The sequence below is a fragment of the Arachis stenosperma genome, chromosome 4 (genome assembly GCF_014773155.1).
Source record: "Arachis stenosperma cultivar V10309 chromosome 4, arast.V10309.gnm1.PFL2, whole genome shotgun sequence".
Taxonomy (NCBI): Eukaryota; Viridiplantae; Streptophyta; class Magnoliopsida; order Fabales; family Fabaceae; genus Arachis; species Arachis stenosperma.
Window position 1 is genome coordinate 55,412,655 of NC_080380.1, and position 14,213 is coordinate 55,426,867.

Here is a 14,213-nt window from a genome sequence, read left to right on the forward strand (position 1 = left end):
TCTGTCTGGCTTGTTTCTTCATTGCTTTGCAATCTTTGTAGATTTTCTAGAGGTTTTGGTACTTCACAGTCCAACCTCTTTTGAGTGGTAGCGTGGGTTTTCTACCCTTGCCTTCTGGATCACGCCTTGCTTTAAGTTTGTGTCGACAACCCTCTGCTTTGGCGAAGTTGTCCTTGCGGTTTGATATCCGGACTTTTAGTGATTTGTCCAATGACTTTTTTAGTGTTCTTTTATGTAGAACCTTTTTTAGTCTCGGATGACGTTCGTAGCCCTGTTTGAGATTGTGCCTTCTTTGAGTGGAGTTGTATCCCTTTTGGCTAAGCACTTTTGGGACTTAAGGTTTTTTCTTAACCTTTTGGTTTGTTCTTTTTTTGAGATTGTATTTGCGCCTCTTCTTAGCTGACGTCGACCTGTACGACTTTGCCCCTGCTTGGGTTCGATCTTTCCGTGAGACCGTGCTCTCTTTGGGGGAAGTCGTACTCAAGCATCCTGACTTTGGTCGATCTTGAGTAGTTTTATCTTGTGCGAGTTTGGCATTGCCTTTTTTAGTTTGTTGAGAGGTCTTTTCAGCCTTCTTCCGACTTGTTTGTCTTCACTGTTCGGGCTTTTTAGTCATAATCCAACAACTTTTTAGGTATAGTTCCTGATGGGAAACCTTTTATAGTCTGTTTGGATGACTTTTTAGCGCCGTTTTGATTTGTGCTTTTGCCTTTTAAGTAGTGTCTTTTTTCAAGACTTCGTACCTTTTAGCAAAGCATTCCTGGCATTCCTCTGGCCGTTGCGAGATGTCTTTGTCCCCTTTGTGGATCTTTGTAGAGTGTCGGTATTTTGTTGTCCGACCTCTTTTGATCACTGCCGGTTTTGTCCACTTTCTGCTTGGTTGAGGTGGTCCTTGGGGCTAACTTGTCTGACGACTTTTTCTTGTTGTTCCAAGCTGTAGCTTTGGGCCGACTTCTTCATGTCGGTCGCTTCTAAGTTATTTCTAGTAATCCTCTTTATTGGACCTCTGTCAGGTCTCTTTCAGGGATTACTTTTTATAACTTTTTGTTTATGGGATGACTTCTTTACGTCAGTCCCTTCTCCAAGTTATTTTTGTAATCCTCTTTCTTGGACCTTTGTCAGATCTCTTTCAGGGATTACTTTTATAACTTGTCTGTTGTAGGAGACCGACTTCTTTATGTCGATCTCTTCTAAGTTATAGCAATTCCTCTTTTATAGGTTGTCCAGACCTCTTTCCAGGGATTTGCTGATAACTTGGGTTGACTTGGTCCGACTTCTCAACGTCGGCCAGTCTTTAAGTTACTATTTTAGCAATCCGTAAGACCTCGTCAGGTTCTTTTTTGGATCACTTTCGATAACTTCTTACATTATTCTGTGTTCATCTTTGCCGATTTGTAGAAAGTGGTTGGCATCTCTAGCTCGTCCTTTGGGTGAATTGCGTTTTCACCTTTATCGGACGACTCATCTTTATCGTGGTCGTGCAGTGAAATTGTTTTTCACTTTCTGCCGACCTGTAGCTTTATAATCGGACGATGAGTTTGGTTTTCATCTTGCCGACTTTGTCGTGATCGGGCGATGATTTTGGTGTTTCATCTTGCCGACTTGCCGTAGTCGGGCGTCTTGGTAGGAAACTTTTTAGGGAATCTGCAATCTTTTAAACAATAATATAAAGATAAGAGTGTGTACATGTTAGTACTTACCTTTCTAGGTCGGGCAATCTTTTTGGATCTCAGCCTGGCGCCCTTTTTAGATTGCAGGCATGCCATGACCTTGGTAGCTCTTGCCCTTCAAGTTCGGGCAGTCTGTAGCAACCTTTCCCCAGTTCTTCTAAACAACTTGGTACGGTCCTTTCCAGTTGGGTGCTAGCTTTCCTTCTCCAGGTCGAGTTGTTCCGATATCATTTCGGATTAGGATAAGGTTGTTGTTGGCAAAGCTTTGCTGTACTACCTTCTGATTGTATCTTGAGGCCATTTGACGTTTTAACGCCTCTTCCTTGATCGGAGCTCTCTCTCGGACTCTTGGAAGTAGGTCGAGTTCTTTCCTTTGGATTTGGGAGTTGACCTCTTCATTGTAGAAGATCATTCTTGGGGGATCCTTCTTTGATCTCTACTGGGATCATTGCCTCCCTTTCGTAAATCAATCGGAAGGGTGATTTCCCCGTGGTGAAGTGTGGAGTTGTCCGATATGCCCATAGGACTTGTGGGAGCTCTTCAGCCCAAGCTCCCTTTGTGTCCTTTAGTCTCCGTTTTAACCTAGCTAGTATGACTTTGTTGGCAGCTTCTGCTTGTCCATTGGCTTGTGGGTGTTCTACGGATGTGAATTGGTGCTTTATTTTCAAGTTAGCCACTCTTTTCTTGAAACCTGTGTCCGTGAATTGAGTGTCATTGTTTGTGGTGATGGAGTAAGAAACCCCAAACCTTGTAATAATGTTCTTGTACAAGAATTTCTGACTTCTTTGAGCAGTGGCATTAGCTAGGGGCTCTGCCTCAATCCATTTTGTGAAGTAATCCACCCCTACAATGAGGAACTTGACTTGTCCCGATCCTTGGAAAAATAGTCCGAGGAGGTCGAGTCCCCTCTTTGCGAACGGCCAAGGTGATGTTACACTGATGAGCTCCTCTGGTGGGGCAATGTGGAAGTTGGCATGCTTTTTGATGTAAAGCTTTGACTTTGTATTTGGGTTTTTGCTCTGTTGTTGCCTCCAAAGGGTGCCCTTGGACTTTTGTGTGAGTCCTGGGGTTTCCCTTTTACTGCCACGTCTGTCACTTTATGTTTTACTGTTATTGTCCGAGTTGTTTCCTTATTTGCCCGAGTTGTTTGGTAGTAATTCCATAGTCGACCTATGTCTTTGAGATGTCTACTAAGATCCCGGACAGCGTGTCTGATTAGCTGGATTTCATAGTTTAAATGCGTGTTACTGTGGCTGACCCTGAGTACATCCCTTATACCGCCTTCGAGACCGATTTGTTGTGGTCTTGTAATGTAGCTCGGATGAGGCTTCTGTTATTGCCCCTTGGTTGGCTAGTTTTGAAAATGCATCAGCTCGGGCATTCTGCTCTCAAGGTATGTGTCGGACCTCATATCCCCGAATTGTCCGAGCTGTTGGTGCTGGCTGGTTTTGAAAATGCATAAGCTCGGGCATTCTATGTGTCGGACTTCATTTTTCTCCGATTTGTCCGAGTTGTTGGTGCTGGCTGCATTAGCTCGGGCATTCTATGTGTCAGACTTCATTTTCCCGATTTGTCCGAGCTATTTTCTGTTTTTGTCCAGAGTCCCCCGAATTGTCCGAGATGTTCTCTGGTTTTGTCCAAGGTCTCCCGAATTATCCGAGCTGTCCTCTGTAGGATTCTTCCAGCTAAGTTTGTTTTCTGCAGGATGCCCTTTATTGGCTGGTTGGTTGGAACTCTGATAGTGTGAGCTTGAAAGTATGGGTGGAGTCGTCGAGAGGTGAGTATGAGGGTGTAGGCGAACTTTTTCTATCTGTTGATAGGTTAGTTCGGTCCCTTGTAAAGCTTTGCTGATGAAGTAGACGGGTTGTTTCCCACTTTCGTCTTCTCTGACTAGTGCTGAGGCTATTGCCTGACTTCCCACTGCGAGGTATAATGAGTTCTTCACTTTCCCGTGGTCTGGAAATGATGGGTGGTTGCCCCAAGAATTTTGAAATCTCGGAAGGCTTGTTCGTACTCCGTTGTCCTTTTCAACTCGTCCGACCTCCTTGGTGTGAGGTGGACGTTCAACTCGTCCGACCTCTTTGGTGTGAGGTAGATGTTTAACTCGTTCGACCTCTTTGGTATGAGGTGGACCTTCAACTCGTCCGACCTCTTGGTTGTGAGGTGGACCTTCAACTTGTCCGACCTCTTTGGTGTGAGGTGGACCTTCAATTCGCCCGACATCTTCGGTGTGAGGTGGACCTTCAACTAGTCCGACCTCTTTGGTGTGAGGTGGAGCTTAAACTCGCCCGACATCTTCAGTGTGAGGTGGACCTTCAACTTGTCCGACCTCTTTGGTGTGAGGTAGACCTTAACTCGCCCGACATCTTCGGTGTGAGGTGGACCTTCAACTTGTCCGACCTCTTTGGTGTGAGGTGGAGCTTAAACTCGCCCGACATCTTCAGTGTGAGGTGGACCTTCAACTTGTCCGACCTCTTTGGTGTGAGGTAGACCTTAACTCGCCCGACCTCTTCGGTGTGAGGTGGACCTTCACCTTGTCCGACCTCTTTGTTGTGAGATGGACCTTCAACTTGTCCGACCTCTTTGTTGTGAGGTGGACCTTAACTCGCCCGACCTCTTCCGTGTGAGGTGGACCTTCAACTCGTCCGACCTCTTTGGTGTGAGGTGGACCTTCAACTCGCCCGACCTCTTCGGTGTGAGGTGGACCTTCAACTTGCCCAATTCTTTGTTATGAGGTGGGCCTTCAACTCGTCCGACCTCTTTCTCCTTTTTGCTTTTGATTGGGCGAGGTGGTGGGATCTTCTCCGATTGATCTTCTCTTTTCTTGGACTCTTTATCCTTGTCCCGTGGTGGGTTAGGAGAATTCGGTTTTTTAGCTTTCTCCTAGTCGAGAGTTCTCTTCCATGTTGATGTATTTCTGTTCCCGTTCCTGTACCTCGTTCAGAGATGTTGGGTGCTTCTTGGATATTGAGTGGCTGAGAGGTCCTTCTCTTAGGCCATTGATGAGTCCCATGATGGCCGCTTTTGTTGGAAGACTTTGTATGTCAAGGCATGCGTTGTTGAATCTTTCCATGTAGCTGTGAAGGCTCTTCTAATCTCCTTGTTTAATTCCCAGCAAGCTTGAAGTGTGTTTGGCTTTATCCTTCTGGATGGAGAACCTGGCGAGGAATCTTCTTAACAAGGTCGTCAAACTTGTGATGGATCTTGGAGACAAACTGTCGAAGCACCATATTGCTGTCTTCGTTAGAGTAGTCGGGAAGACTTTGCATCGAATGGCGTCCGATGTGTCGGTGAGGTACATTCTTCTGAAATTACTGAGATGATGGCTTGGATCCAATGTGCCGCCGTACGGGATCATGTCGGGAGCCTTGAAGTCCTTTGGGACTTTAGCTTTCATGATATCTTTGGTGAATGGGTCTTGATCTTTGTAGGGGCTGTCTTTGTGACCGGATCGAGTTGTTTTGGCCTTGAGATCTGCTTCGAGTTTTAGGAGCTTGTCCTTTAACTCGTGGCATCACCTAACTTCCCTTCGTAGGTCTCTCTCAGCTTCTTGTTGATGTTCCACCTTTTTTTCGAGTTGCTTTAAGCGATCTTGAAGTGCCTCCATAGCCTCCTCTTTTGGCGAATTCTCGCCTTTGGTGGGTTGAAGAGTATCTTTTGGTGTAGTATCCGCGTCTTTGTGCGGTGTTCTATCTTCTAGATCTGAATCATGGTCGTTGTCATGGTTGTCCGCCATGGTGATGGGATGACTTCCAGGTTCCCTGGCAACGGCGCCAATGTTCCGAGGGTTACCTGAAACTGTAGGTCGATCTCGGACGAGATCTTCTGTGCTGGTCGGAGCCATTGTGTCCGACTTGATGATGGTGGCTGGAGCCGCCGTGTCCGACTTGTTGGACTTGGTGATGGTGCTGATCCTTCGTCCCCGGAGGGTGGGGGGTACCTGCAAGGGACTCCGATGCTTAAGTTAGCAAGGGTATTAAACAGGTATTGAGTAGAATCAGAGTATCAGTTATACCTGGGTGCTCCAGTGTATTTATAATGGTGAGAAGTGACCTTCTTAGATAAGATAAGTTAGTTATCTTATCTTATCTTATCTTATCTTTGGGTGAGGTCAGCTTATCTTCAACGGAACCGCCTTTATCTTTCTGGGCTTTGGCTGCCTTTAGATTGGGCTGTGTTCCTTCGTTTTGGGCCTGCTTTGGGCTCCTTTGGCGAGTTGGCCGAGCTCTTTGAGAAGAGGTCGGGCATTTGGCCGAGCTCTTTGAGAAGAGGTCGGATAGTCTGACCTGAAGAGGTCGGTCGGCTTGTCGCTAAACATCCCGGGTCGGACAGCTTGACCCAGGGTATGAACAAATACTATCACAGAGTTAAAGCTAGAATTAGAACTTAACAACCTGTATTTTGGGAAATGGATGTTCCTCTAGTCTGTGGGGTGCCTTCAAGAATTAATTTCTGACGCTTCAGCTCCCTTAAGTTCACATCCTTGCTCTTCCTGTTCTCTTAGGTGCCATGATCTTAATGAGTTTTAGCTCAGTGATCATGGCAAATCACACCAAACTTAGAGGTTTGCTTGTCCTCAAGCAAAAGAAAGGAAAGGAGAGGCAGTTTTGAAAAAAAAGATGAGTTGAAAAAGATATGAAAAGAAATTAAAAATATTTGAAAAAGAATTGGATTGGAAAAAGATTTGTGTTTATGAATTAAGATACATTTGATATTTTTGAAAAAGGGATTTTAGAAATTAGGGTTCTTAGAAAACTAATTTGATTTTAAAGGATGACATTTTGAAACATGTTTATGCAAGAAATCATGAATTGAAACATAAAAATTTAGAAAAATTGTAAAGAAAAACGAATTTTACCTCCTCCCCACCATCCTGGCGTTAAACGCCCAGCTGATGCTTCTTTCTGGCGTTGAATGCCAGGAAGTCCTTTGTCACTGGGCGTTTTTCTGAACGCCCAGGATGCTAACACTCTGGCGTTAAACGCCCAGAAGGTGCTTCTTTCTGGCGTTCAACGCCCAGAAGATGCTCCTTTCTGGCGTTTAACGCCCAGATGGCTACCCTTACTGGCGTTGAACGCCCAGTGGGTGCTTCTTTTGGGCGTTCAACGCCCAAAATGTTTCTTACTGGCTTTTTCACGCCAGTGAGCTTCCAAATTTCCCCGGCAACGGCGCCAAAAACTTGGTGGACGAAATTGTGATCACATCAATGTAGTATTCTTTGTTGTTGTATGGAATCATTATTATGGCACCTATGTGTGGACACAACTCCGTTCAACTAACCAGCAAGTGTACTGGGTCATCCAAGTAATACCTTACGTGAGTAAGGGTCGATCCTACAGAGATTGTTGGTATGAAGCAAGCTATGGTCACCTTGTAAATCCCAGTCAGGAGGATAAAATTATGGAATTTAGAAAATCAAATATGATTAATAAAAATAAACAAAAAATAAAATAGGATAGAGATACTTATGTAAATCAATAGTGGGAATTTCAGATAGGCGTGTGGAGATGCTAAAATCCTTTCGAATCTCTACTTTCTTATTGCTTTCATCCAATCCTTCTTACTCCTTTCCATGGCAAGCTGTATGTAGGGCATCACCATCATCAATGGCTACTTTTAATCCTCTCGGGAAAATGGTCCTATGCGCTGTCACTGCACGGCTAATCGTCTGGAGGCATCACCCTTGTTGATAGCTACATCCCATCCTCTCAGTGAAAATGGTCCAAATGCTCTGTCACAGCACGGCTAATCATCTGTCGGTTCTCAATCAGGTTGGAGTAGAATCCCTTAATTCTTTTGCGTTTGTCATAACGCCCAGCCTTCAGGAGTTTGAAGCTCGTCACAGTCATTCAATATCGGAATCCTACTCGGAATACCACAGACAAGGTTAGACTTTCCGGATTCCCAGGATCCTACTCGGAATACCACAGACAAGGTTAGACTTTCCGGATCCCCATGAATGCCGCCATCTATCTAGCTTATACCACGAAGATTCTGTTGGGGAATCTAAGAGATATGCGCCCGGCCTATGGTAGAACGGAAGTGGTTGTCAATCACGCGCGTTCATAGGTGAGAATGATGATGAGTGTCACGGATCATCACATTCATCAAAGTGTTGTGCAACGTATATCTTGGAATAAGAATAAAAGAGAATTGAATAGAAAGTAATAGTGATTGTATTGAAACTTGAGGTACAGCAGAGCTCTACACCCTTAATCTATGGTGTGCAGAAACTCCACCGTTGAAAATACATAAGGGAAAGGTTCAGGCATGGCCGAATGGCCAGCCCCCTAAATGATCAAAAGACCAAATGATCAAAGACTAAACAGTCCAAAGATTAAACTGTCAAAAGATGTCTAATACAATAGTTAAATGTTCTATATATACTAGACTAGCTATTAGGGTTTATATGAGTAAGTATTTGATGCATAAATCCACTTCCGGAGCCCACTTGGGGTATGCTTGGGCTGAGCTTGATCTATCCACGAGCTGAGGCATTTAATGGAGTTGAACTCCAAGTTATAACATGTTTTGGGCGTTCAACTCCGGATCATGACGTGTTTCTGGCGTTTAACTCCAGACAGCAGCATATACTTGGCGTTCAATGCCGAGTTACGTCGTCAATTTCCGAATAAAGTATGAACTATTATATATTGTTGGAAAGCTCTGGATGTCTACTTTCCAACGCCATTGAGAGCGCGCCATTTGGTGTTCTGTAGCTCCAGAAAATCCATTTTGAGCGTAGGAAGGTCAGATTCCAACAGCATCAGCAGTCCTTTTGTCAGCCGTTTTCAGAGTTTTGCTCAAGTCCCTCAATTTCAGCCAGAAATTACCTGAAATCACAGAAAAACACACAAACTCATAGTAAAGTCCAGAAATGTGAATTTAACATAAAAACTAATGAAAACATCCCTAAAAGTAGCTTGAACTTACTAAAAACTACCTAAAAACAATGCCAAAAAGCGTATAAATTATCCGCTCATCACAACACCAAACTTAAATTGTTGCTTGTCCCCAAGCAACTGAAAATCAATTAGGATAAAAAGAAGAGAATATACTGTGAATCTCAAAATATCAATGAATATTAATTAAATTAGATGAGCGGGACTTGTAGCTTTTTGTTTCTGAACAGTTTTGGCATCTCACTTTTTCCTTTGAAGTTTTGAATGATTGGCTTCTCTAGGAACTTAGAATTTTGGATAGTGTTATTGACTTTCCTAGTTAAGCATGTTGATTCTTGAACACAGTTACTTGTGAGTCTTGGCCGTGGCCCTAAGCATTTTGTTTTCCAGTATTACCACCGGATACACAAATGCCACAGACACATGACTGGGTGAACCTTTTCAGATTGTGACCCAGCTTTGCTAGAGTCCTGGTGCGCAAAATTGTGATTACTACAACTTCACACAACTAACCAGCAAGTGCACTGGGTCGTCCAAGTAATACCTTACGCGAGTAAGGGTCGATCCCACGGAGATTGTTGGTATGAAGCAAGCTATGGTCACCTTGTAAATCTCAGTCAGGCAGACTCAAATGGGTATAGTGATAAACGAATTAAGCATAAAGATAAAGATAGAGATACTTATGTAATTCATTGGTAGGAACTTCAGATAAGCGCATGAAGATGCCTTCCCTTCCGTCTCTCTGCTTTCCTACTGCCTTCATCCAATCCTTTCTTACTCCTTTCCATGGCAAGCTCGTGTAGGGTCTCACTGTTGTCAGCAGCTACCTCCCCTCCGCGCCGTGAAAGCTAATGCACGCACTCTGTCACAGTGCTGCCAATCACCGGTTTGGTTCCCTCCCCTACCGGAATAGAATCACTCTTTTGCGTCTGTCACTAACGCCCAGTAGGTTACAGGTTTGAAGCACGTCACAGTCATTCAATCATTGAATCCTACTCAGAATACCACAGACAAGGTTAGACCTTCCGGATTCTCTTGAATGCTGCCATCAGTTCTTGCCTATACCACAAAGACTCTGATCTCACGGAATGGTTGGCTCGTTTGTCAGGCGAGCACTCGGTTGTCAGGCGATCAACCATGCATCGTGCAATCAGGAATCCAAGAGATATTCACTAAGCCTCAGATGCTTGTAGAACAAGAATGGTTGTCAGTCACCTTGTTCATGGGTGAGAATGGTGATGGGCGTCAATCATCACCTTCATCATGTTGAAGAACAAGTGATATCTTGGATAAAGAACAAGCGGAATTGAATGGAAGAACAATAGTAATTGCATTAATACTCGAGGTACAGCAGAGCTCCACACCTTAATCTATGGTGTGTAGAAACTCCACCGTTGAAAATACATAAGAACAAGGTCTAGGCATGGCCGTGAGGCCAGCCTCCCAATGATCTAAGAACTAGATGTCCAAAGATGAAAAATACAATAGTAAAAGGTCCTATATATAGAGAACTAGTAGCCTAGGGTGTACAGAGATGAGTAAATGACATAAAAATCCATTTCCGGGCCCACTTGGTGTGTGCTTGGGCTGAGCAATGAAGCATTTTTCGTGTAGAGACTCTTCTTGGCGTTTAACTCCCGTTTTGGTGCCAGTTTGGGCGTTTAACTCCCATTCTTGTGCCAGTTTGGGCGTTTAACGCTGGGAATTCTGAGGGTGACTTTGAACGCCGGTTTGGGCCATCAAATCTTGGGCAAAGTATGGACTATTATATATTGCTGGAAAGCCCAGGATGTCTACTTTCCAAAGCCGTTGAGAGCGCGCCAATTGGGCTTCTGTAGCTCCAGAAAATCCACTTCGAGTGCAGGGAGGTCAGAATCCAACAGCATCTGCAGTCCTTTTGAGTCTCTGGATCAGATTTTTGCTCAGATCCCTCAATTTCAGCCAGAAAATACCTGAAATCACAGAAAAACACACAAACTCATAGTAAAGTCCAGAAAAGTGAATTTTAACTAAAAACTAATAAAAATATACTAAGAACTCAACTAAAACTACCAAAAACATACTAAAAACAATGCCAAAAAGCGTACAAATTATCCGCTCATCACAACACCAAACTTAAATTGTTGCTTGTCCTCAAGCAACTGAAAATCAAATAAGATAAAAAGAAGAGAATATACTATAGACTCCAAATTATCAATGAAACATAGCTCCAAATTAGATGAGCGGGACTAGTAGCTTTTTGCCTCCGAACAGTTTTGGCATCTCACTTTATCCTCTGAGGTTCAGAATGATTGGCTTCTTTAGGAACTTAGAATCCAGATAGTGTTATGATTCTCTAGTTAAGTATGATGATTCTTGAACACAGCTACTTATTGAGTCTTGGCCGTGGCCCAAAGCACTCTGTCTTCCAGTATTACCACCGGATACATACATGCCACAGACACATGATTGGGTGAACCTTTTCAGATTGTGACTCAGCTTTGCTAAAGTCCCCAATTAGAGGTGTCCAGGGTTCTTAAGCACACTCTTATTGCTTTGGATCACAACTTTATTTCTTTCTTTTTCTTTCTTTTTCTCTTTCTCCCTTTTTTTTTCGTTTTTTTTTTCTTCTTTTTCTCTTTTTTTTTTCACTGCTTTTTCTTGCTTCAAGAATCATTTTTATGATTTTTCAGATCCTCAGTAACATGTCTCCTTTTTCATCATTCTTTCAAGAGCCAACAATTTTAACATTCATGAACCACAAATTCAAAAGACATATGCACTGTTTAAGCATACATTCAGAAAACAACAAGTATTGTCACCACATCAAACTAATTAAGCTAGTTTTAAAGATGAATTTGAAATCCTGTACTTCTTGTTCTTTTGTGATAAAAACAGTTTTCATTTAAGAAAGGTGATGGATTCATATTCATAGCTTTAAGGCATAGACACTAAGACACTAATGATCATAAGACACAAACATGGATAAACATAAAGCACTAAAATTCGAAAAACAGAAAAATAAAGAACAAGGAGATTAAAGAACGGGTCCACCTTAGTGATGGCGGCTCTTTCTTTCTCTTGAAGATCCTATGGAGTGCTTGAGCTCCTCAATGTCTCTTCCTTGTCTTTGTTGCTCCTCTCTCATGATCCTTTGATCTTCTCCAATTTCATGGAGGAGAATGGAGTGTTCTTGGTGCTCCACCCTTAGTTGTCCCATGTTGGAACTTAATTCTCCTAGGGAGGTGTTCAGTTGCTCCCAATAGTCTTGTGGAGGAAAGTGCATCCCTTGAGGTCTCTCAGGGATCTCTTGTTTGCTCCATCTTCTTCTTAGTGATGGGCTTGAGGTCATGCCTTCTCAGTTGAACCGGCTTTGGATGCCATAAATGGTTATGGAAAAAACAAAAAGCAATGCTTTTACCACACCAAACTTAAAAGGTTTGCTCGTCCTCGAGCAAAAGAAGAAAGAAGAGAGTAGAAGAAGAAGAAATGGAGGAGAGGGAGATGGCTTTGTGGTTCGGCCAGAAGGGGAAGAAGTAGTGGTTTATGAAGGATGGATGTGAGTGGTGAAGAGAAAGAGATGTTGAGGTGATTGGTGAATGGGTGAAGAAGAAGAGAAAGTGGTGGGGTTATGGGGATCCTGTGGGGTCCACAGATCCTTAGGTGTCAAGGAACAGATCCTTAGGTGTCAAGGAAAAGTCATCCTTGCACCAAATGGCATCAAAATCCACGTTTTGAGCCATTTCTGGCGTTAAACGCCGGGCTGATGCCCATTCCTGGCGTTTAACGCCAGGTTCTTGCCCTTTCTGGCGTTTAACGCCAGTCTGGTGCCCCTTTCTGGCGTTAAACGTCCAGAATGGTGCCAGACTGGGCGTTAAACGCCCAACTGCTAGGCTTACTGGCGTTTGAACGCCAGCAGCATCTTCCTCCAGGGTGTGCTGTTTTTCTTCCTGTTTTTCATTCTGTTTTTGCTTTTTCAATGGATTTTGTGACTTCTTATGATCATCAACCTACAAAAAAGATAAAATAACAAAAGGAAATAGTTAATTATAAAACATTGGGTTGCCTCCCAACAAGCGCTTCTTTAATGTCATTAGCTTGACAGAGGGCTCTCATGGAGCCTCACAGATAATCAGAGCAATGTTGGAACCTCCCAACACCAAACTTAGAGTTTGAATGTGGGGGTTCAACACCAAACTTAGAGTTTGGTTGTGGCCTCCCAACACCAAACTTAGAGTTTGACTGTGGGGGCTCTGTTTGTCTCTGATTTGAGAGAAGCTCTTCATGCTTCTTCTCCATGGTGACAGAGGGATATCCTTGAGCCTTAAACACATAGGATTCTTCATTCACTTGAATGATCAGTTCACCTCCATCAACATCAATCACAGCCTTTGTTGTGGCTAGGAAGGGTCTGCCAAGGATGATGGATTCATCCATGCACTTCCCAGGACCTTGTCTCTTTTGAGGTAATTTCCGCCTAGACAAGTCATCCAGTTCTTTGGTGAGCAAAGGAGGTTCATTCTCCCAAGTCTCATTTCCAAATAACTTGCCATTTAGCTTCATGATTGCTCCAAGGTATTTAGCAACTTGCTCTTCAGTGACATACTCATCCTCTTCAGAGGAAGAATACTCATCGGAGCTCATGAATGGCAGAAGTAAGTCCAATGGAATCTCTATGGTCTCATTTTGAGCCTCAGATTCCCATGGTTCCTCATTGGGGAACTCAGAGGAGATTGGTGCACGCCCATTGAGGTCTTCCTCAGTGGCGTCCACCTCCTCTCTTTCCTCTCCATATTCGGCCATGGTTATGGCTTTGCACTCTCCTTTTAGATTTTCTTCTGTATTACTTGGGAGAGTACTAGGAGGGAGTTTAGTAACTTTCTTGCTCAGCTGACCCACTTGTCCTTCCAAATTTCTGATGGAGGACCTTGTTTCAGTCATGAAACTTTGAGTGGTCTTTATTAGATCAGAGACCATTGTTGCTAAGTCAGAAGTATTCTGCTTAGAACTCTCTGTCTGTTGCTGAGAAGATGATGGAAAAGGCTTGCTATTGCTAAACCTGTTTCTTCCACCATTATTGTTGTTGAAACCTTGTTGAGGTCTCTCTTGATTCTTCCATGAGAAATTTGGGTGATTTCTCCAAGAAGAATTATAGGTGTTTCCATAGGGTTCTCCTAGGTAATTCACCTCTTCCATTGAAGGGTTCTCAGGACCATAAGCTTCTTCCTCAGATGAAGCTCCCTTAGTACTGCCAGGTGCATTTTGCATTCCAGACAGACTTTGAGAAATCAAATTGACTTGTTGGGTCAATATCTTGTTCTGAGCCAGAATGGCATTCAGAGCATCAATCTCAAGAACTCCTTTCTTCTGACTTGTCCCATTGTTCACAGGATTCTTTTCAGAAGTGTACATGAATTGGTTATTTGCAACCATTTCAATTAGCTCTTGAGCTTCTGTAGGCGTCTTCTTCAGATGAAGAGATCCTTCAGCAGAGCTATCCAAGGACATCTTGGATAGTTCAGAGAGACCATCATAGAAAATACCTATGATGCTCCATTCAGAAAGCATGTCTGAGGGACACTTTCTGATTAATTGTTTGTATCTTTCCCAAGCTTCATAGAGGGATTCTCCATCCTGTCTGAAGGTTTGGACTTCCACTCTA